The 22927-nt window shown below is 50.7% G+C and overlaps 1 protein-coding gene across 6 annotated transcripts in view; it reads left to right on the top strand.

Moving 5' to 3' along the window:
* The window catches only part of TCF20 (transcription factor 20), a 133906-nt gene that overhangs the window by 45351 nt on the left and 65628 nt on the right, over positions 1–22927 (top strand). The window contains exon 1 of one of the 6 annotated variants that reach the window (XM_052790642.1): positions 6169–8496. The exons of 4 other annotated variants lie outside the window; for them this stretch is intronic. The gene's annotated coding sequence lies outside the window, so the exon portion shown is untranslated. Of the gene's footprint in view, positions 1–6168; positions 8497–21863; positions 21950–22927 lie in introns of those variants that run through there. One more of the 6 variants, XM_052790641.1, reaches the window with a different exon arrangement.

The following is a 22927-nucleotide window of genomic DNA, read 5'->3' as shown; positions in this document are numbered from 1 at the left end:
AGGAAACCTTGCTTGCAGTGTAAAACCACTGTGCACTTACACTTGTTCATGCAGGGAAGTTGGCATGCAGTAAGCTGGGGTGTGAGTTTATGGCGTGAGTGCTGGACTATTTTGTGTGGGCATTTTTCATACTTAACTAAGAGCTGAGCTGCTCGCTGCAATGGTGTCGAGTAAGAGTGGCGATGGCGTGAGCTGGTGTGCAGTGCCCAGCATGCTGTCTGTTCAGAGCCCAGCTTATCGCTCCCTTCCCAGGGTGAACAAGCCCTTGGCTAACGTTTGGATTTTACAGGAGGCCACGCGGGCTCAGAGCAGTGGCAAGGTGATGGGGTGGGACCGAGGAGCTGCGTGGCTGGCAGGGCTGTGCGCACCGCACCAGACACAGCTGGGACATGGCCGGCTTAAGCGTGCCGTGCACAAGGCAGGAGCATCCGTAATGCAAGTGGAAAGCGCCTGTATGGGGAAGGGGGCAGCGTCCCGGAAAGCAGAAGAGAGGGGAGCCCCTCGATCCTGCTGGCTGCAGGTCGTGCCAGCGGGACCCTGCCTTTGCCCTGCGCTGGCCTTGGCAGAGCCCACGGGCAGGCCGCCGGTGCTCGGCAGAGGAAGGAAGGGAGCAAGCGCTTCCCATGGTGGAGCACGAGCTGGCATCTGAGCAGCCTCACCTCTGCCCCGCTGGCTCTCGGCAGCCCTTCCTGGCTGCCTGCCACCTCTCCCCGGCTGCCAGCCCCCTGCCCGCCGGCAGGCACCCCATCCCCTGCCCGGGCTGGGAGCAGGGAGGCGAGAGGTGGGCTGCGGAGAGGACCAGCTCCCTCGGGGCCGCGATCTGCCCCGGCAGAGCAGCCGGCCTCCCCCCGGCTCCCTGTGTCAAGCGCGTGTTTAAGCCTGTGCTAGTCTCCTGGACACCTTCCCGGTGAGTTTTCCAGAGAATGACTACAGATGAAATGCAATTAGACACAGATGGACGGGGGGTGGGGGAGGGGTGGGAGACGAGCCGAGTTTGAAAATGGGGGGAGGGGAGCGATTAATTGCGAGGCCGTGAGGCAGACCGGCACGTGCGAGACAGAGATGTGTGCGAGGACCAGAGGACCAGAGGTCCCGGCTGGGAGATGCTCGCTGGGCCAGGGCCGGGAACCTGAGGAGGTCTCTCTGCTCTCAACTGCCGCCGCCGCCGCTGTTGTGGTTGTTGGAGAGCCAGAGGGAAGCAGCAGGCGTGTCTCAGGGATCATGTATGGCAGCAGCGAGGAAGGAGGACGCGGTGCGTGCACGGAGACCAGCACCTCGCCTACCCCTGCGCGCCTTTGGCTTGCTGGCGGCAATCTCTTCTGCTCTGAAATCCAGCCCCGGAGGACGGTAGGCAGAGGGGGACCATGTTTCACCTGAGCCAAGAGACGGCTCTGTACTCACACCATCCTCCGGGAGCTTTGAGGCTCCAGAAACTGACATCTCCTGGGTCTGGGGAAGAATGAAAAAAATCTGAGAGCAGGGAGTTGAGCTAATCCAGGTGGGAGGAGAGGCAGACCTGATTGAAGGTTTGATTAGCGAGGAGCATGGAAAAAACAAAAGTGGGTTTGGCAACAGCAGGCTGCGAGAGCTTCCCAGTTGGAGAGATGGGGACAGGGCACAGAGCAGTCCAGATTGGTGCAGGTGTCCCTTTGCCTCAAGACTTGTCAGCCTCCTCTCCCTCCACACCCTGGCACTACCTGAAAAAAGTGAGATTTAAACATAAATTGGTTTTTGTTTGGGGGAAGGAGTTTGGTTTTAAGTCTCCAGGATTTGACTTCTTATTGCTTTGAAGAAAAGCTTAAGAACTAGAAACCTGCTTTTTTTTTTGTATGTGTGATTCTTTGAGAGGTCAGAGCCCTGCACAAGGAGAGAACCAGAAGATCAGAATATCAGAAACTTCCGAAGTAGGAGACACATGGTTAAACCAGGACCACTGGCAGGCCTGCAACTTTTAACCAGGCTTCCCAGTCTAATGGCTATTACCTGCGGTGGTCTGCACGCACATCTTCACCTTGCAATTTCCCTGCAAGTAGCTGAAAGTGTCCCCTTTTCTCTGCATCCCCCATCAAAGCTGAGGCAATATTCTTCCCACTGTCACTATAATATACAGTGAATGATGTCAGAGTGTTCATATGTTTTCCCCTTAACCTCAGAGACTACCCTTTCACGGTCTGTAAAAATTCTTTTTGGGAGCTTTGGACTGAAGGAAGGTGTTTGATTATATTTTCCTGCCCCTTATTTCCCTCTGCTCAAGATTCGCTCAGACACCCTTAAACTACAGTGCTGTCTTCTGTCACTGAGATGGGGTCTCTGGGCTAACTTTTGTAGTGTTGCTTGGACACGCTGCCTTTATGTTTGTCCCTGCAAGTTTGCTAGAGAGTGTTATTTAACACTTATAAACAGCTCTGCATTTTCCATGTGCCACTTCTCGTGCAATACAGAGTAGGGGCCAGAATATGGAATATACTTATTTTTTTATTTTCCTCCTTTTTTTTTTCTTAATTCTGAAAAGTGTAGCTAAGTAGTATTTAACAAAGCTAAATATTATCACAAAATAAGAGAGGAGTAGGGCATACAAATCGTTCAGAGGCAGGACTGGAGTGGGTCTCTCCGGACAGAATTAAGTTTGTTACGAAACGTGTGCTGCAGAGCTATGGAAAGCTAGGGTGCTGTTGATGAGGTTGGAGGTACCTTTGCAGGGTTGTTTTGGGATCCCTGGATTAAAAAAAAGCAACGTAGTTTTCCAAGCAGAATCAAAACACGTTGGTGGCATCAGAAGCTGACAAAACCGAGAGCTGGAATAAATACTTAACACTCCTCCCTGTGAGACCTCTACTCACAGCCAGTAGTCATGGAAAACAGGACAAAACAGATGTGGATGCCCAAGCAAGTGAATAGTGCTCCTTTATTTGTTGCTGTTGTGAAGCGAGGTGTTTTTCCTCTCCTCACCAGTTTGGCAAACCTCCTTTGTGGTGTTGGTGGCCTGGGGTGGTGGCGGGAGGAAGGTGTTGGAAGCAGCTGGCACATTGCACCCACACCAGCCCAGTGGATCTAATTTTGGGATTTGGGCAGCATAACGAGCTCCTCTGCTGAGGCCATGTGGAGGGACGTCTCTGCCTTGCCTGAAGGGACCATCTGCCCGTTTTTAATGGAGGGACTGAGAGCAGGCAGAGGGGCAGGAGGGCATCCGTGTGCTCGAGACCGGTACAACATCGATGTTTTCATTTGGAGCTCTTCCCAAGTCAGCTTTCTCCTAAGGGTGAGCAGCGAAGGATGGGGCAGCTTGTCCTCTGTAGCCTCTCTCGCGTCCACCAAGGGGGTGATGGGAGCGGGGGGCTCACACTGAGGCTTACCTCGCGGCATATGGGATTGAGAAAGGAAGAAAACCAGGGGCAAGAGGATGTAATTTGCTCACTCGGCTGGTGGATGGGCAGCAAGAGGAGTGTGTTGCTACTTAGTGTGAACTATTGATCACGTTTGGACAGAGGTGATGCTGTGATGGGGAGTAGCGTCCACCTTTGCACCATTGGACCATCCAGGGGGTTATTCAGTCCTTTTCCAGTCCGGGGATCATTTTGGCAAGCCCTCCAGCTTTGTGTTGCCCTCCAGCACCAGCGCCAGTGGCAGTCGTGGTGTCCTTGGCTCCCTGGGGACCGCAGCTTGCCAGAGTGGGGGCAGGCAGGACTCCTCCCATCTCAGGTGGCACCTTGGGGGTCGCCTGGCCCCCTCCCCTGCCTGGGGATGCTTTCTGACAGTGTAAGGGGAGCTTTCGGAGGAGCCGGGGGCTGGCTGCCAGGCTGCCTTTAATTCCCCCAGCTGGCAAACAGGAGGCCTGTGTCGGTTGCCGGGGCAATGGCGGGAAGCTGTGTTAGTTTAATGAAGCATTGGGAAGGCTGCTGTTTATTTCAGGGGAGCGGGGGCTCTCTCGCCTGCCAGGATGCTCCCCCGGGGCGGAGGGGCGGCTGCCAAAGGGCTCCTAGGCCCCGGCCGCCACGCTCTCCCCCCTTGACTGCTGCCCTCAGCCCTTCCCGGGGTGCGGAGGCCGGCGTCCAGGGCATCCCTCAGCACAACATGTCTGCCTGTTCCCCATCCACCTGAGCCCAGCGTGTTTGGTGCCATGCCCTCAAACTTGTCCTCCTCCAAAAGCGCCTGCCCCTTCCCAGGGAAGCCCCCTCTGCCCCACTCCTGCAGCGGAGGACCCAGTCCTCACCCCATGCAGGATGCCTCCTTCCCTGTTGCCGGGATGCCGGGATGGATGCCCCTTCTCCTTCATCACCCACCTGGGGTCCGGTGGTTACCTGACTGGGGTGTAGAACTTACTCTCTTGGTTTAAGCAAATGAAGACTTGAAGCATCAATGTCTTCATAGTAAAGGTGACCTACAAAGGAGGGAGAGGAGGAGAAGAAGGGGGGGGGAGGGAAGCCTTGCATTTATGCTCCTTTTCCAATGTCTCTTTATGATTTAAAAAGGCCCAAACGTGGGGCTTGGGCTTTTTTATCCTTCTTTGCTTCTTCCCAGCGTGTTACTTGGAGTACAAAAGGATTTCTGGTCTTGTTTAACCTCTGTGGGGGGAGGGGGGATTCGATGGACAACTGGAGCACTAATAGGCTTATGACTATTCAGATAAAACTTCATTAACCGATTATTTTAAAAAATAAGCCTTATTCAGACCTGTTAAAAATCAAGGGAGTGTAAATGGGTGTGAACAAACAAATACTAGGTGGAGAGCTTGTTTGAAAGTTCGGTAAGCCGAGTCCATTTAATACAAGGCTAAGAAAAAGCCTCTCAGGCCACAGACCCATGAATTTTCGGTAGAAAAATGGCAAAGTAAGACTATTGTCTTGCAAAGAAAAAAAAAAGGCCTTTTCATATGTGAAAAGATAGATGTATTTGGTAAAGATGTACGAACAGAAATGCACCTGATTTTTTCCTCTCTCCCCTCCCCCCCCTTTTTCTGGTTCCCATTTAAAATGCCGTATAAACAAACGCTCTCCTGGATGGTGCTTCCTCAGCTGGTGTAGCAGAGCCCCCCCTTGTCCTGCAGGAGCAGCTTTCCGCATCAGCCCTTGCAGGACCAAATCCCCCCCCCCCCCCCCCCCCCCCCCCCAAATATACAGGGGCACGTTACCCACCCCGCACCTGCCGGCATGCCTGCGCCCGCTGCCGGGGCAGCAGCATCCTGCAGGGGTTTGCAGGTTGCCTGTGCTAGCCCTGCCATGTGGATGGAGGACAAGGAGCCGGTCCCTCGGCGTGAAGCCCGCATCAGCCCAAACTCTCCGACCCCCTGTTGCTAGCCTCCCTCTCTGGCCCGTTTCTCTCTGTACGTGCGAGTCTTGCACCCTGCGGACGGCTGGTAATTAAAAAACCTTGGAGGGGGATATTATTGAGTTAACAGTAGTTATTTGTCAGGCTGCTGGAGGGGGGGGGGGAGAGTGATCTATCCCCAGGGAAAGCTGCACTGACGAGGGGTGGGGGGGGAGCAGGAGGGAGGAGGAAGTGGGGGCGAGATTGGCAGGTGACTGCCAGCTCCGAGGAGATGACAGCGGCAGCAGCTCCGCCAGTCCCACTTGAACACTGCACTGCAGGTACTGGGTTAATGGGTGGGAAGTGGTGAAGAAGAATATCAGGGTGGGTGGCTGGAGGGGAGGGTGTTGGTGTGGGGGAGTTGATTTCTGCTAAACGCCAAGATAGAGATGACACTCTCCATGTAATCATTAGACTCTTCATTCCCAAGAATATTTTCCTTCATATAATTTTTTAAAATGCAGAGAAAGCTTTCCCCAAACCTGACAGTATTCTACCTACAATCACTTCCCCCTTGCCAATATTACCATGCTCTACAAAAACGGTCTGAAATGCTGTACTATTTTTGACCATTTCTTTAGGATATTTGTAGTGAAATTTTAATTTTTAACGTGCTAGGAATAGGCTCCTCAGTCCCACATCATCTCCATGTAGCAAGGCCTTCTTACTGAACGTGAGACTGCATTACAATCTAAACCTCACAATTTTCTTGTTTGATGATACTGACTATGCAACTAGAAAATTCATGTATCCTCCTTTTGCAGGACTGGCAGGTTAGACCTAGACTGAAGTCCTGATTGACATCTGCAGACAGCATTCTTGCTCACGCTCGCTCTCTCCCCCTCCCTGTGCTCGCTCACTCCTTCCTCCCACCTCTTTTCCCTTTCAGAGGGCAAAACATCTGTTTGCAAAGGGCTGAGGACATGTGCTGCACAGGGAGATAAAAGCAAAGAGCCCTCATCCCATGTAAGAGTTCGTAGATCTGTAACTCAGGACGCTGGTGACAGGGTTTGGCGAGGGTTGAAATCCTTCTGTCTTTCTCCGTTCTCATATATTTGAGTTTGAAAAACAAAAACAACTGGGGTTATCTCAGATGTGCAATAGTGAGGATTTAGATGTCAGCTTCGCTATCAGCTTCGTTCTTTGTGTACAAAGAGAGAAAGAGGATCACAGATTTGCACCTAAGCTACACAGAGCAATGCCTCCCTCGGTTTATCACAGTGGAGGAAGCCCATGCCTCTCCCCTTCCACTACAGCAGAGTTAAGCCCCAAGGGCCTTACGCAGGCGGTGCCTGGGTTGGAGTCCCGTCCTCCCCCTCCCTGCAGCAGGAGCCAAGTTTAAGGAATCGGCTGAGAGTTCAAGGCACATGTGTGATTGTAGACCTGCATGATATACAGCAAACAGAGGAAGCTTAAAAAATGTCTCTGTTCTAATGCGTCTCCCTCCCACCACCACCAGCGCCCTGTGAAGTATTTAGCCGTAAAAGTGTTGCCTTTTCTCTTTGACCTGCAGTGATTGTGGAGTGGGCCACCACCTACCTATGCCTGTGCACCTGTGGTGTTACAGGTTTTAGTCCAGAGACTAGGTAAGGTGTTCTGAGCTGTGAAAACAGCTGATGGGCTGGTCTGTACATCCAAATTAACCTATGGCTCAGGTACCGTGCTGGTATGCTTATCAGAAACGCCTGCCACAAAAGGGGCAAACTCCCTTTTATTTTGCAGTGCTGACATAGGCATGCTGATTTATATTACACAGAGATACATATTTTGACTGCTTGACAAAGAAAATCATGCCCACGACAGCTTCTTGTCATGCCAGTAATCCTACTAAATGGAAGCATGACCAGCGCCATCCGTTTTGAGGTGTCTTCTGCGTGGTGGTTTCCAGAGTCCTGGTGTGGCTGGTTTCAGGGAACTGTGTTTTAACCTGGCAACTGCCTGCAGTCTTTGCTGAACAGCACTAGGAGCTTTGGGCATTTAGCAGCTTTGTAAATTACATCATAGGCATCTTAAACGGTACTTTTCAAGTGTGCATTGGTTTTAAAGCTTAGCAGCTGGCCTTTTGGCAATATGTATAGATCACACACACGCTGAACTGCTTACTAGGAACGGCAGTTACTTGAATTCAAAGAAAAATTACATGTTTCTCTCCTGCCTTCGTCCTCCCCTTTTCTGTTTTCCTGTGTGGGACGAGGATCCCAGGGATGCACCTCCTGGTCCTCGACATGCAGCAAGACCTGGAGCTGGACTGTGAACCTACTGGCCTGTCAGTTTTGCTAGGGGTAGAAGGGGCTTGCCCTGTAAAGCTCTACCTGCTCTTTGGATGCTTGCGCTACAACCTGCTATATTTTTACTGTTACTAGCGTGTGGCAGCAAAAGTTCAGATGCGTGCAGCCTTGCTTGGGGGTAAAGGGGGCTGGGAGAAGACACCAGCAGAAGACAGAAATGAAACCCCTAGTTCAGAGCTCACAATTAATAAGACTGAAATTTTGGGCAAGTCTCAGGGTAGCGGGAGTGGGTAACACAAAGCCAGCATCGGGAGCTCATTTTAATTTCAACCATCTTGCGTGTGTGTAGTTGGCTGTCTTTGTTTAAAGAACTTGGCCTTCAGGTAGATTTTATTTGGACGGCTTGCTTATGCGAAGAACATTAATGACTTTGAGGAGTTCCAGCCAGTACCTTTGCACCCTGGTTCTCCTCTAGCCCTGTTTTCTGTTTTCCATAATCTCCTGGTGCCCGGCAGCAAGCCTTTAGGGTACATGCGCAAGCGAAAGGAGCTTGAGTTGGGGAATTAATATTCCTGGAACATAACACCAGCAGCATGCACACGCTGAGGAGAATATTAGAGCTATTAGCGGTGGGAGTTTGGAGTGCATGCAATATCTAGATGGAGAATTCAGTGTGATTAATCTGCCTCTAAGCAGCAGCCTCCGGGCTCTGGGAATTCTGTGGCACGTTTGAAATCAGAACTTTTTTTAATTACCTTTCCGCATCAACAAAACAATCGCAGTTGTGTGAAAATAAACCCATTCAGTCCCTGCCCTGTCTCTCTTTTTTTTTTTTTTTCTTTCTCCTTTTTGGATGAGATGCGCTGCCGAAGCCCTGACTATTCGTGGTCCCAGCAGCTCTGACAGCACTTTGCACAAGTGCAGAGGGACTTAGCCTGGGAGCCTTGGCCAGCCTCCAAGTCAGGTAATTGCATCGTGGGCCAAGTTGGAGCAAGCCTGTGCTAGTCTGTGTGTGCATGTTAGATTCCTTCCTCTTCCCCACTTCTTTATTCTGCTTCCCAACAAATGCTTGTGCCTACCTCTTTCCCCCCTTCACCTCCTCGCCTTGCTGGCATCCTGGCACGCTGGCAGCCATGTTGCCTCCCTGCCATGGGCAGGTTGAGAGAGATTCCCTGAGAGAGAAGGAGCGGGATAAATGTGGAGGTTTCTCTCATGCAGTCAGCAGGGTGGAAAAAAAGAATTAAAAAAGATGAAAGGAGATTCAGTCAGTATAAAAATGGTAGCAAAGTTGTGGCCAAACAAGGAGCAAGAATTGCTGAAGGATACGAGATCGGATGGGGACCTCCCTGCTTGCAGTTTGTACCTTTTCCCTCCCTCTCACAAGCGGAGGCAGAAGGAGAATTTATTCCTTCCATTGAAGCCTGGTTTATTGCTGTACTGGCACAGAGAAGCTGTAAAACGACAGGGGAAATCTTCCCTGGTGCTGTCGCCGTGCCAGGGCTGGGGCGATGCCCCAAGGCGCTGGGATTCAGAGTCGGTGAGGGAACAGAGGCTTCAGCCATGGAGGAGCTCCAACCTGGAACAGCATCTTCTGGCCGCCTGGGTTTTACGCTGGAAGCGCATAGAGCTGCTGGGCTACAAAAGTCTCCGACAAGTGCCTCTCGCCCCTGCCCGCTGCCGGGCTTCCAGCGCCGCTGTGCATGCTGCTAGCCCTCTGGGGCACCTCGGGCACTCGTGGGCTGCTCGCGCCGTCCAGCAGCAGCAAGCCACGAACATACCTGCCAGCCGGTTCGTGGCGGGGATCTGGATCGTTTCCTCCTTGCTTCTCACTTGCTCCACGTACAGATTTCCCTCCTGCTGCACTGGCAGGTTGCAGGAAGGGCAGGCTGTGATGGCAGTGCTGTTTTCTCCTCCCTTCCAGGTCGGCGTGGTGGTGGGGAGTGCTTTGCAGGTCTCGGTGAGGGCAGGGATGGAGGCTGGAGAGAGGAGTGGACACACTGTGAGGAGCACTAGCTGTCTCCCCTTTGGCTCTGCAGTTCAAATAACTTTATAAATATAATGTTGTCTGCAATTAGCACTGTTTAGTTTTTTTTAATTTTTTTTTTTTCACTTGGCTGTGGCTATGCCCTTGGCTTATCCCTCGAAATTCCTGGCCTTCAGGCATGATTAGCACAGTGCAAGTATTTGAGCTGCCTTGCTTCAAAAGGAGAAAAAAATTATTTGATTTTAAACACAAATAACAGCTTTTTTTGGGGGGGGGGTGTTGGCTTATTTACCAACATGTTTGAGGTTGTGTTAAATTTTGAGAAATTGATGTTAAAAAAATTTCTCCAGCTGAATAAACAAAAAAAAAACCCCAAACCGTACAACTTTCCAGGTGACATTAAGCCAATAGCTACTTAATAACCCTTTTTTTTCTTTTAGGGTTTATTTCAGAAATGACCACAGAAGTCTATATCACAGCTTGTGCTCCCAGTGCAACATCCAGCATTGACTTGTATTGGGAGTACATCAAAGCCTCCTGGTCTTTCTTTCACCTACCACAGCCTCCCTGCCCCTCCCCAGGGCACCTGAAACCTAAAAATACGCTTGGGAACCAAAACCCTCACTCTTTAACCCTATTGCCTTGCTTAGGCCTGACATACAACTCTGTTACCTTAACCCTGACCTGTAATACCTCTTTTACTCCTATTATGGTTTAAAAGTGGTTTCGGATCCCCGAGTGGGAACCCCCCCCCCAAGTGCACACTGACTAGCATTATCTCAGCCTGGCCCATGGCTCCCAGACCTCTGCCACCGAGCTTTGGTCGCACCGTGTGGCCCGCTCGTCCGGCAGCTCTCCGCACTGCCTTCCCAGTGCATCCCAGGCGCGAACCGCGGCATCCGCCTGTTTTGGTCCTTTCCCCTCAATCCCCCTCTGCTGTCCCCCCCAGAGCCTCTCCTGTAGCCTCTGGCACCCCTCAATTGTCACCCCAGCACCTTGTCCTGCTCCAGCCCCGGTGGGTCCAGCACAGCTGCAGCAGGCGGCTCTGTCCCAAAAGGGCTGCAGGAGCCTGTGCTGTGCTGGAGGATGGTGCCTGGGCTGGCGCTTGCTGTCCGTCCTGCCCAGACCACTTTTAAAAGGTATTTCCACCGTGGTCACAAACTTTATTTGGGGAAAAAACCCACAAAAAAACACAAGAAGAAAAGAGAGTATGTTTTATACCAAAAAAAAAAAAGCCATTTTCTTGGCCAGCCATTTCCTGAGTTCCCTTTGTTACTACTGCAGATATGTGTTTGAATAAGAGCCTTTTCCCCTCCCCTCTCCTATTCCTCCCTGTTCTACCCTGCAGTGAAGTCACAATCCGGCGTTTGTGGGCTCTGTGTGATGTCAGAGACTCAGCCTTGTGACTTCACCGGCGGGCTCAGGCAGAAGGTGCAGACGGGGCTGAGAGAAAAAAAGCCCCCTCCTCTTCCCTTCCCCCCCCCTCCACCCTCTCGGTTTATAAAACCAGTAGCTGAGATAAATCGGAAGGGGGTGGGGAGAAGCAGCAGGGAAAGCTGAGAAAGATGCCAGAAAGGTACAGTAAATGGGCTTTATCTCTCTTCCTCTCCCTGAAAGTTGAGAGTGGAAATTGCCCTGCAGAGGCCAGCTCTCGCCGACCACGCGTGCGGCGGCGGTGGCGGCCGCGTGTCTGCGGCGCCCTGTGCGTGTCACCCGCCCCAGTGACGCCGCCGTGCCCGCCCGGGGTGCCCGCGGGTGGGGGCGCGTGGGGAGGCGGGTGGGTGGTGAGGGCCGGGGGGTGGCTGGGCGGCGTGGCGGTGGGGGCAGCCGAGCCTGGCGTGGCCGGGCACGGGGAAGCCGCTCGCCTTGTCCCTTTTCAAAGGCCCCAGCTGTTGGCTGCTCGCTGCAGTCTGGCTCCTGCTCCGAGACCGACATAAATGGGTTATGGGGTTTATGCGGGGGGGGGGGGCTTCCCCCCCCCCTCTTTCCCCCAGTATCTCTCGTTGACGATGGTTCTGGGTTTTTTGTTTTGTTTTGGCTTTGGATGCGCTTTTATTTTTTTCTCGCTCTGCAGGTTCAGAGTAGCATGGGGGTGGATGGGGTGGGGGCCTGCCATTTCACCGTGATGCGTGGGTACCTCAGGAGGGAGAAGGGCAGGGCCTCAGGGTCACATTCTCAAGGGCTGTGAGATATGATTTCTTCTTTAATATCTTCATCTTTTTTTGGGTTTTGGTTGTTGTTGTTTTTTTTAACTGACAACCGCACAATAGCAATGTGGGTGCACAAGCAAAGAGCAACCTCAAAAAAAAAAGGGGGGGGGGAGAAAAAGAAAAAGGGGGAGGAGGAAAAGGGGGGGGTTAGCTTGCCCCTCCCTCCTTCTTCAGCATTTTTTTTTTTTCCCTGTGTCCAATTTACTGTTCACTTGAGATTTTGGACAAAGATGGGGGCAGTGGGTGGGCTGCTTTGAGTTTTGTGATATAATATGACTGGAGCGAGAGAGTAAAGCACAGACAATTAAGGATCGGCACGAGGGCTTTGCTCATTCAGTCTGTTGAGGAAGCCGTCATTTTGTGTTAGTGTGTGTGTCTGGAGGAGGAAGGATAGTGGAGAGTGACAGTGGAAGGATGCCTGATGTTGTGGTGTATTTGTACTTGCTAAACACCCGCTCCAGGAAAGGGGGGCTTCAAAAGAAAGGGATGAGGGAAAGGGGGTCCTTCTGAATTTGCCCCTGCAGTGAAGCCACTTCAGACTGGACTCTTGCTGCTGGGAACATGATGTTTTGTTGCCTCTTCGAAGGGGTAGGGCTGAGGAGGGAAAAGTGCATGCAGGTGTCAGGCAGGCTCCTTGCTGCCACCGCTCTGCCTACGCATCTCACCCCAATGACCAGTGGCTTCGCCGCCGCTCCAGTTCATGAAGGTCCTGGGCAAAGCACTGCATCCCAAACGGCTGCAGTGTCGGGCTCCTCTCTGCTCCCGGGTCACTTGGGTCCCACCGCTGCACTTCGCTCCTAACGACCCAGAGCGCATCCTGCTTTTGTAGTTATTTATTTCTTTATTTCAACTACTGGACCCTGGCTGTCCTCTGCCAATGCGTTTCAAGGCTGATGAATAGCACCCCCTGCAGTTATAGAGCTGATCTTTTGTAGCACAGATGTATAATTAATTGTGCAGCACTTTTGCAGTCTGAACAGGCAAGTGGATTCTTGGAAGACACCCATGTACTGCTGCCTGCTTCTCAGACCCTCAACTCCATGGCCCTCAGACAAGGGACCCGCTGGCCATGGCTTGAGAGGTCCAACCACACTGTCCGTAGTGATCTGAAACAGGATTTGAATACAGGTCTTTGGTGTAAAAGCCAAAAACACTGCAAAAACCCCCAAGCCCAAAGCACTGCTGCACAGCAGGACTCCTCTGCCCCTGCTCCAACTTGAAAGGACTTTCGGGGTTATTTGCATCTCTCCTCCATCACGGTAGTGATATTTAGGGATTTTTCTCCCCTTCTTTCTTCTCTCAGAGGAGAAGTAAGGATTTGTTAGTTTGTAAAGCACTTTGAAGATAAAAATCATTGTCTGCTGAGTGCTGTCTGTTGGCTTGTCTGATTCATGACCCGGGCGGGCTTGGCTGAGAAGCAAAGCCTGGAATCACCCCACAGCCCCCCTTGGAGGATTAAGTCAAATGACCCATCGAGGGGTCCTGCTTTGGACCTCTGGCCCCAGGGAGGGCAGATGTGGGGGTGACCAGGTGGGACTGGGCACTGTATGTTAGCCCAGGAGGTGGGGGGTGGTGAGCAAAATGCACCCTGTGAAACTGAGGGCAGAGGACGTCGGGGATGTGATTTAGCTAAGATTAGATACAGAAGAGATTTTAAGCCTGATCATCTTGTCTGGGTATGGCAGGATTGTCCCCTGCAGGGTTTTCCTCAGTTCTTTATCTACACCTGCTTTTAAATGACTCCTGAAAGAGCAGAAAACAGCGGAGAAAACCCTTTCCTTTGATACCTCTTCAGCTGGTGACATCCGTCGCCCAGGACTGTAACCATAGGTGTTCGGGCAGGGGGGAGGTGTGCATCACTTCAGCCCCATGCTAGGATATGAAAGGATTAAATCTCTTTCCTAAGCAAAGTGGAAGGTCCGCAGGTGTCTTCTCTCAGGCTCAGAGATTGCAGTGGGAGAAGGAGGCAGGATCCAGGTGGGTAAGAGACCTCATCAAGAGGATAAAAGCATTTAGGGTAAAGGACAGTCTGTCTCCCTGAGTAGGGGAAGTAATCAGTGAGGATGTGCAAGGGTCTCTCAAAAAGCCCTAGGCAGGCAATGCTTATATCAGAAGAGAATTTCCAGGCAGTGGTGAAGGGGAACGAGGTGAAAGCATTAATTGTCGTCCCCCGTCCCCCCCCCTTTCTGTTACAATATTCCCTTTCTTGTAACTACCACTGCTTTTTTCTTCTTCTTCTTCTTTTTTTTTTTTTTTTTTTAATTTCTCCTCAGTCTCAGTGAAGAGGACTGTTAAGGAAACCCCCTACTTACCACCTAAGGCTAGCTGCTGACTTACTGTTTCTTGAGATGAGATAATGCTAGCTGATTATAAATAGGGTGACTACCCTTTTTCATCAATATTAGAAGTAAGCCAACACCTTGATCTTCAGCCTGTGGAATGAATCACACTCTAAGAGTTTGAAGCATTGCTGGTTTTGGAGAAGAGTAGTCATTCCCTTCTCTCACCCCATGCTCCCTGGTGTGGAAAGGCTTGGCCCTAATGGGGGGATCCCTGAGCTGTAGGCAGGTGCCCCAGGGAATGTGAAATTTCACCCCTGGTGAAATGCTTTCTCTCCACCAATGTAAGCAGCGTCTCTTCATTAGGCCTGGGTTCAGCCAGGGTTACTGGGGGACCACCTTGAGGACTGCAGCCCCCACCCCCCAAATGGTGCTGCTCCTGGTGAAAGTGTTTGTGTTGGGATAGCTTGTTTTCTTTGTGGGTTTAGGCTATTTCTAAAACTTGCTAAAACCAGCGGAGACTCATTGAGTTGGTAGGTTGACGTGCATTGTGCTTGCTGAGGCTTCTGTTCTTGCTTCTGTGCTCGCTGGTGATGTCCAAAGAAGTGCCTACCCTATCTTCAGCGCCCTGATGAAACCAACAGTATTTTGTTTAGGTCTAATTACTCTGAGCATGTTTGCAGAAAAGTTAAATGGGGGGCCTTCAGTCCTAATCACCTCTCAGGACAAATGTGAGTGCCAGCAGAATTCCCAGCTGCAGAAGATAATCTCTTCAAGAGGGATGATGAAAGCCGTGATATATAAGCAGAGGTTTTGTTAGTTTGAACCTGAACTTCAGTAGGTAACTGGAAGAGTCCCTTGAATCCTGAAATCTTACTTAAGATTTTATTGCGTGCCTTGGACTCTCCAAAGATAGGTCTGTCCAGTCTTTACAATTAAATGCTGGTTTTCTTAAGGACGGTGGTAACCCAGCATGGTTACCTCTATTACCTGATAGCTTTTAAGGCATTGCCATCACTTGGGTTAGGTGACTTGAATGAAAATATGCTTCTTTCCCCCATCCCCAAGCGTGTCAGTAGTGCTCATAAATAGTTGAATATGTTTAAAGTCATAAGTTCTGTATGTTCTCGTGTGCCCTATCCTAACTTGGATTTGAGCATGACTTTAAAGTAATGCAGGGCACTAAAATAAGACATTAATGTCTTTTGAAATGTAGAATTAGAGGGTTTGAGCATTGAATGTACTTTTATGAGTCTCAAGACACAAAGTAATTAAAGTGATTGTGTTTGAAGTAGTTTTTTTTTTCCTCGTGTTTTGTTAGTAATAGGAGATATATAAGTAAACTGTGGTGGAACTCTAAAAATATTTTTAATAAGCCAATCTCTCTGATGAATCAGGACCAGAGAACATTGCTATACGTGACAGAAAAAGCAGAAGTTGGTTTCTGTGATGACAAGTTCATGAGATTTCACGCAACGTATACCTTCAGTAGACCCTTAGATTACTACTACCCAATATAAATACACCCTTCTTACCAGATGAATGTAGAAGACCTCTTGGTTTTGGTCCAGTCTGATGCCCTCTGCTTTTGCCTCTTCCTGCTGCAAGCCCTTCTCATGTGCTGTTTCATGTGTCTGAATTCTGGAGCGCGGTAGTAGCAAGGTGACTGGAAGAACTAACGCTGTTCCTTCAGGGACCTTTTTTTTTTCCCTCCTGTTGGAACAGCTGAGATTCAAAACAGCTATTGCATGCATCAGGGAGGAAGCCAACAGGGAGCGAAGTAAGAATCAAAATCTTAGTTGCCTCTAAAATTTGGGACTATATGTCATGGGGATTTCAGCTTGTTAAGCCTGGAAATTCCCACTTCCCTGTAGGCAGAAAAAAACCCCCACCAAATGAAACCTCTGTAAAAGGCCAGCAGAAGTAAAAGAAAAAAGAAAAAAAAAATCCCTTTCTGTAAAATATGTTCAGGCAAGGCAGCATTGGTTTTATGTAAGACCATTTAAAAAGATGAGTTCTTCTAATATTTGAATTTCTCCTTTTATTTAGATATGTTTAGCAATTCAGATAATGAAGATTTATTGATGGCCTTTTCTGCCTTGTTGGAGACAGTCTTGCTAGAGAATCGTATTTGTGTGGCTTTCTATTTTAATTTCCACCTTTATTACTTTGGACATCTGCATGGAAATGCGATCCACTTTTCCTCAAAAGTCTAGCTACTGTTTCTCGCTTTTTTTACTGGACTCAGATTCTTTTGTCTGCAGCGTCACAATCACTTTCACAGCAACTAATTCTGATTCTGCCAGAAGCAGCTTTTTGGCAGGAGGTAAAAGGAGTAAGTAGAAGAAGCTGAGCAGGTCTTAAGGTACAAAGATCTTATTTTCATGAATCAGCTCCTTGTAACGGGAAGATGAGAGGACAGAAGTGTTGCAGTATTAAAAGATGGAGCAGAATTTTCTCCCATATAGGTGATTTAATTTTTCTCCTGCTATGATTCACGCTACCTACCTTCAGTTGCATTTTCCTCCCTTTGCGATGCACCAAAGTCTTTAAATTCCGTTGTTGCTCTGTTGCAGGAATGGGGCTGTAGGACTTAACACTATGGCTTATGGAGATGCTTCTTGTGTCTGGAGGAGAGCTGCTTCCAAGCGATGCACCCAACACACGACAGTCAGTATGTTGAGAATCTGTGCTCATCCAAAATACTTTCCAGCAAGTGCACAGATCCTTTGGCTGTCTTAAGGAGAAAAGTTCAGTATCGGTGAATTAATGAGAGGAGAGCCCTCCCTGTCTTTGCTGCAGCTCCGTGGGAGACGTCCGATACTGCTTCTCCCTTGTGTAGGGTTAGATGTAACACTTATCTGAAGTAAGCATAAAAGAAATAGGAGGAAGGTGTGGGAAATCCTGGGGCTAGATAGGAGGAGAGATAGGAAATGTTAATGAATGCAGCCATGCTGATGTCTGTCTTGGAGAAACAGGCTAGCTGCCCTTGCTTTACACTTGCTTAAAGATGTAGCTGTCCCACCGTGAATATAAGTTTCAGTCCCCGGTTATGTGACCTGTAGGTGCCTGATCTTGCTGTCATCTTTTGTATTATCTATCTTCAAGCTAGTCTCTAATGCCCATTCCCATAGCATCTAAGTGCCTCTAGATGAAAGCCGTAAAAGTGCAGTGGTGAGCCTGTGCATGACATGAAATTGTATAACAGGGGAAAGGATTAGGATAAGGGTAATACTTTGAGGGGACAGGTGCCGCCGTACCTGTGAGAAATCTGCGTGCCTGACTCTGCGGAGACTTCAGCCTCCTGGTGCTGCTAGTTCAGTGGTTTTCATCAGCAATGAAACCTTTTGTAAAGAAGAAGAAGTCTCTCAGAGGACCCCACCAGCTGCATTCAGAAATAATTTTTCCTCTAACAAACACTGGCGCGCTCAGAGTCTTTCCAGCCTGTGCTACCTGCAAATTTGTTCTCGATCCCCCAAGCTGCATCACTTGCTGTCCTCCCTCCTTCCAGGCAGGGGGAGCTCGGAGGGTGTGTGGAGATGAGAGATGGTTGAGGTCAGGAATGGTGTCATCCTTCCGTCCCCGTCCCCCCCCTCAAGCTGCTAATGTATGCTTCTGGAGAGCCACACGAACTGAGTAATTACTGAATTACGGCTAGATCAGAAGTGGTGACCTCAAAGACAGGAGACTCTCCATCTCCATTTGTCAGCTCTCTCGGGGGCAGAAGGACCTTCCTTTTCCAGGATCTGTGGGAGAGGGGAAAGGGATGTGCAAGGTAAGCCTTACATTAAGGCATAATGGGAAAAAACGTTTGCTTTTGCCATTGCAGAGTTCACGTGCAGTAAAAGAGTCTGCATCGCTTGCATCTATGCTGTAACAGCAGCACTGGTGGGAGCAATGGCACTAACCCCGAGAGCTATTCAGGGGGCTTTATTTTGCCCAGAATCTCCCATCCATCATAGAGGAGGGTTCCAAGTGTTGAGGCCCTTTTCCTGCCTGTCTCTGCCTTGTTTGTGCCTCTGTCCTCGGAAGCACTTTGATGAGGAGGTGGGGGGAGGGTGTCTGGGAGGAAATGGGTAGGATTTGGAAGGTTTCTGTTGTGGTAGTACGGTAGTAGTTCTGTACGATTACAGCTGAGCTGATTTTCTTGCACTAAAAGCAGAGACTTCAGTCTTTCTTAGGACTGCGGTGTAGTGCATCTGCTCAATTTATAGCGCTTACTCTTTGGTGATGGAATGTATTTGCTGGAAATTTACATGCAAACCTGTTCAGTTTGTTGCATTGATTTTAAAATTGATCCGTTAAGGGTTATTTAAGTAAGTAACCATTTTTGGCCTTAAATCTCCAGGTTTTTTATTCTTTTCAAAATTGAAAGGTGATTTGCTTCTAAGTCACTTTAAGAGCTTATAGATACTGCTGATGACTTTACCCTGAACTAGAACTGCTTGCATGGATGTTTAGATCAGGATCAGAGCCCTAGCAGCATGATGGAGTTACTTTCTTCATTAGTCCTAATGATGTTTTATTTATAACAATTTTTTTTGTGTAACTGATGGTGGTCAAGTTGTTGTGATTGAATGGCCAAGTCAGAAGGTTGAATTTCTTTCTTCTGGAAATGTTCAGTGGCAAAGAAAAAGTTTGTGATGTGAACAAGGTGTACCAATGACAGTGGTTTTTCATCCAGAATCTGCAGACAGCCAAAAATTAGTTTCTGAGAGAATTAAATTCTCCATTAAGCTCAGCGGGGTTGTACGTTAAAGCCTGATACATCACTTCAAAAGCTGCAAAGGATATGGCGTCTCTGGTCGTGTGATATTTAACTAATACAGTTTTTGTAACTTTGTTTTCATTCTGGGCTTTTAATGGCCCTGTTTATTGCCAGTGATGCCTACTGTAGTGCAACAGCTGACAAGAGTGTGGCATCTGCCTGTATTTATAGCATGAGGTTTTTTTAAACTTGATTTCATCCTTTAAGATCAGCCGTATAGTTTTGAGCTTTTAAATATTTTAGAAAGCAACTCCTCCTGTACTTCCCTTGTAACACCTATAAGTAGTCATTAGTGGAGATGGAAAATGCTGCTGTGCAGCAGACTAGAGATCCAGGTATTTAAGTATGCAAATTCAATTATTTTTGGTCCTTTGAGAAATGTTTGACTTGTGAATGTTAGCTGTCCTTGTAGTTTTATAGTGCCTTTCTGAGCATTTTACAAAACTTTTTCGATTTATGCTGCAACTTCATTTTGGACATTAGGTAAAAAATACCTCGATATACCAAGCTTATCTAGATAAGCTGAGTTCTCATGTATTTGTATATACAAAAGGGGTTTACCTTAAGGTAAGTTTAAGTTTAACTTAAGGTAGAGAGAGCACTTTAAGCACTCCTACCTTATAAATCTACATAAAGGATTGACCTCAATTGACGTTTCACTTCAAAATCAGAAAACAGATAATGGAAAATCAAATTATAAAAACCTTATTGAGTTCCCCCACCCCATTACAGCTTTTATCACAGTCCTGGATCCCCAGAGGGACTGCTGCTCTAACCAAGCTCTTAGCGTGCTGTGGCAGTCAACAAGATTAAGGCTGTTTGCGACTAGAGCAACCTCACAGTTTGTCATGGTAAATGTGCTGTCGGAACCTCTTCTTCAGGCGAAGGAAGCAATGACCTCCACCTCCCATAAGTGAAGCGCCATGCCTTAAACGCTACATGCAAATGGGCAGCAAGTGCTGAGGAGAGCAGGGGCGTTCTGTACTGTGAGAGCAGGCAATAAGGCAGTGCCCGTGCGCTCCGGCAGCAATTCCCAGCTAGCCAATGCAGAGCACATCGCGGTAATCTCATCTGAAGGAGATAAGGCGTAGATCACAGCAGAAGGCTTGCCTCTAAAAGGAGCCGTCGCCTATCGAGTCCAAAATGGAGTGGAGGAGCAGGCGAGTCCTTCCTGGGCACTCCTGCTGCATGATTGCCCAGCCGGCAGCTGGGGAGCCCCTAACGCCCCCATGAATTGTTAGCTTGAAAGACAAATGGTAGGAGCACATGTAATTGTCGTCTGCTCTGGTTGTTTTCCCCGGACTATTGCCATCGCTGCAGTCTTATCTAGATGAAATTTCAGCCAGTCTCTGAATTATTTGTGACAGATAATGCATGGTACAAGATGTGGTAGTTTGTATTTATTTTTCATAAAGAGCAAGTCACCTGTGGGGGAGCCATCAGTGAAGTTGTCAACTGGCTGTGCTTACAACACAGTCCTTCTAAACAGTTCATTGCTTTTAGGGATGAGCTATAAGCAGGGGCCTTCTCTCAGAATAAGGCTTGCTGAGGATCTGGGGAACAAAGCTTGGGAAACAGGGCAGTTATTGAAGCTGTCATATCTGCTCAGTAAAGTTCCTGGCAAAGCAAGTTTTAAATGATGCTCAAGCTTTTTCTGCGCAGCACTTGGAGCTTCTCAGGCTGCCAGCCTCCTGCGTTTTCATGTGAAATGCTCTGAGTGGCAGATGGAGGAAACTGTAGTGTCATACAGAGCTTCCTTTGCTGGCATGCAGGCTTAAGGAGATGATGATTTGACAGGCGCTGCATCCTTGCTCTCAAGCTGCCCCCTCCACCGGTCTCCTTGCCCCGTCACTCTCAAAAATCAAAACCTAGTGAATACTCTTTAAAAAGCCTAATCGTTTCTCCAGCGCAGAAGTACAATTCGACGTAACTCCCCAACTGGGTCGGGGGTCTCGGGAGGGCTGGGAGTACTGCTTCTAATTGCCCAAGCGGCGCTGACCCCGCTGGCCCCAGCTGGGCGGGCGGCGGCGGGGAGCAGAGCCCGGGCACTGCCGCTGCCCCGCGCCTGGCACGGCGCCGCCCGCAGCCTCCATGTTGTTTCCCCAGCTCCCCGCTAAGGCACCGCCGGTGCGGGGCCGGTTCGGAGCCCGCCCGGCGCCGGCCTGCGGCCTGACCGCCGGCTCAGGGCGTGCTCCCGGGCTCTGGGCCGGTGAAGGGGCTTCCCGGCCCCACCGGGAGCCCTGCCGGCCCGGCCGCAGTTGCCTGCCACCCGCCTGGGAGGAGGCCGGGCGGGGAGAAGCGGCCAAACGGAATAAATCCGGTTCCTAAAATAACTTGGGGGGTGGGTTGGTGATTTACGAGAAGATCGAAATGGAAACTGCCGCGGTCTCTCCCCCGAAAAGGCCGGAGCGGGCCCGGCAGCTGCTCGGGGGGCCCGGCGCCTCGCCCCGCTCTGCCCTCCGCGGCGCCCGCCCGCCGGCCTCCCTCCCCCGGCGGCGGCCGCGCCGCCTTCGCCCTCGGGGGCCGCCGGGCGGGGGTCCCGGTGCGCGTCGCGGCGACACGCGCGCCGGGCGCGCCTCGCCCACGTGCAGCGGCGGCGCCGCCGCCCGCTCCCAGCCCGCGGGGCGGGACGGAGCGGACCCGCCCCCGTCCCCGCAGCGGGGCACCGGAGGGGTGCGGCGGCGCGCGGCCCCTTTAAGCGTGCGCGTGGTGGGAGGGGAGGTGGCTCTGTCGCGCCCCTCCTCCCGCTGCCGCGCGCGCGCAGACACGTGCATGCGCACGGGCGCGCGCGCCGCTCCCCCTCCCCTCCCCGCTCCCTCGCCCGGCCGGGACCCGCCGCCTCGCGCCGTTCCCGCTGGCGCGCGCTGCTCCCCAGCGCCCGCCGCCATTGGCTGGCGGGGGTCAGCTGACCCCGTGTTATTTCCTGTGTGTGTGTGTGTGTGTGTGTGCGCGCGCGCGTGTGCCCGCCCGCCTCTGTGTGTGTGTGTGTGAGTGAGTGTGTGAGTGAGGGGAGAATGGAGCGAGACGCCCCCGGGCCCCCGCGCTCCCCCCGGCCCGGCCCCCGGCCCGCCACCGCGCCCCGCCGCCCGCGCTGCTGAGCCGCCCCCGCCCCGCCCGCACCTCCCGCCGCGGCGGGGGGCGCCGGGGAAGGCGGCGGGGGGAAGGGAGGGTCGCAGGTAAGGGGGACCCGCGCTCGGGCCGGGCCGGGCCGGGCCGGGGGGTGTCGGGGTGTGGGGGAGGGCGGGCCGCGCGCTGGGGAGGCCGGGGCCCCCTCGGCAGTGCGGGAGTTTGCGTGGGAGGGTGTGTGGGGGTCTCATCCGTGAGTTGGAGGGTGAGCGTTGGGTACGAGGAGGGCTTGTGAAAGGGCTCCTGGGAAGTTTTCGTTTTAGCGTGTCTAGCCCCCCCCCCCCCCCCCGTTTTTTTTCTTTAAGGAAAAAATGTTTGTGTTTATGTGTGTTTAAAGAGGCCCTCGTGCTCCGTGCTGAGGTGCCCACCTGTTTCAAGGAACGGTCTTTTGCAGGAATTGTGAAGTTTTTGTGGGGATGGGGGGATCGGAGCTTCCGTTGAAGGGGTAAATGATTAAAAATGTCGGAGAAGATGGGGGCACCCCGTGCACAAATTGCAGTAGAGGGACAGGCTATGTTCTGAATGCTTGAGGTTCGTACTGCTTTTTTCTTTCTGGAGGGTTAACCTAGCGTTGCTCGTTTGCAGAGATAATCAGAATATAGTTTGTTTGGGCTGCTGTGAGGAGCAGGTTGCATGTTGTTAATGCTGCTTACTTTACTGGAAGTTGTGTTTAGGACTGCAGTTGGAAGTTATTTTTCCTTACCTTCAAGGAAGGAATAAGAAAGTTATGTAACCTAAGTGTTTTAACCTATGTATCAGAGATGCCTAATGATACTGGGACTCTGTTATTAAGTTGAAAATAGGAGCACATTTGAATGTGAATCAACAGGTGATTGTCTCTGTGGGTAGATCTGGCACCACTGGAGTCCTTTATTTCTTGCATATACTGTCTTGTCCATAACATTCCCCCCTTCATTAAAAGGAGAGGCAGTGTGATTAAATTGCAGCATTGTTTTTTGTACCATTCCAGGTTTTTTTGTAATCCTCCTTTGAAAACAAAAGGAAAAAATAAGAGAAAAAATACCTGT

This window comes from Harpia harpyja, chromosome 6 (assembly GCF_026419915.1).
Source record: "Harpia harpyja isolate bHarHar1 chromosome 6, bHarHar1 primary haplotype, whole genome shotgun sequence".
Lineage (NCBI taxonomy): Eukaryota > Metazoa > Chordata > Aves > Accipitriformes > Accipitridae > Harpia > Harpia harpyja.
Note: the sequence above shows the minus strand (reverse complement) of the source record. Positions and strands in the feature narration are given on the sequence as shown.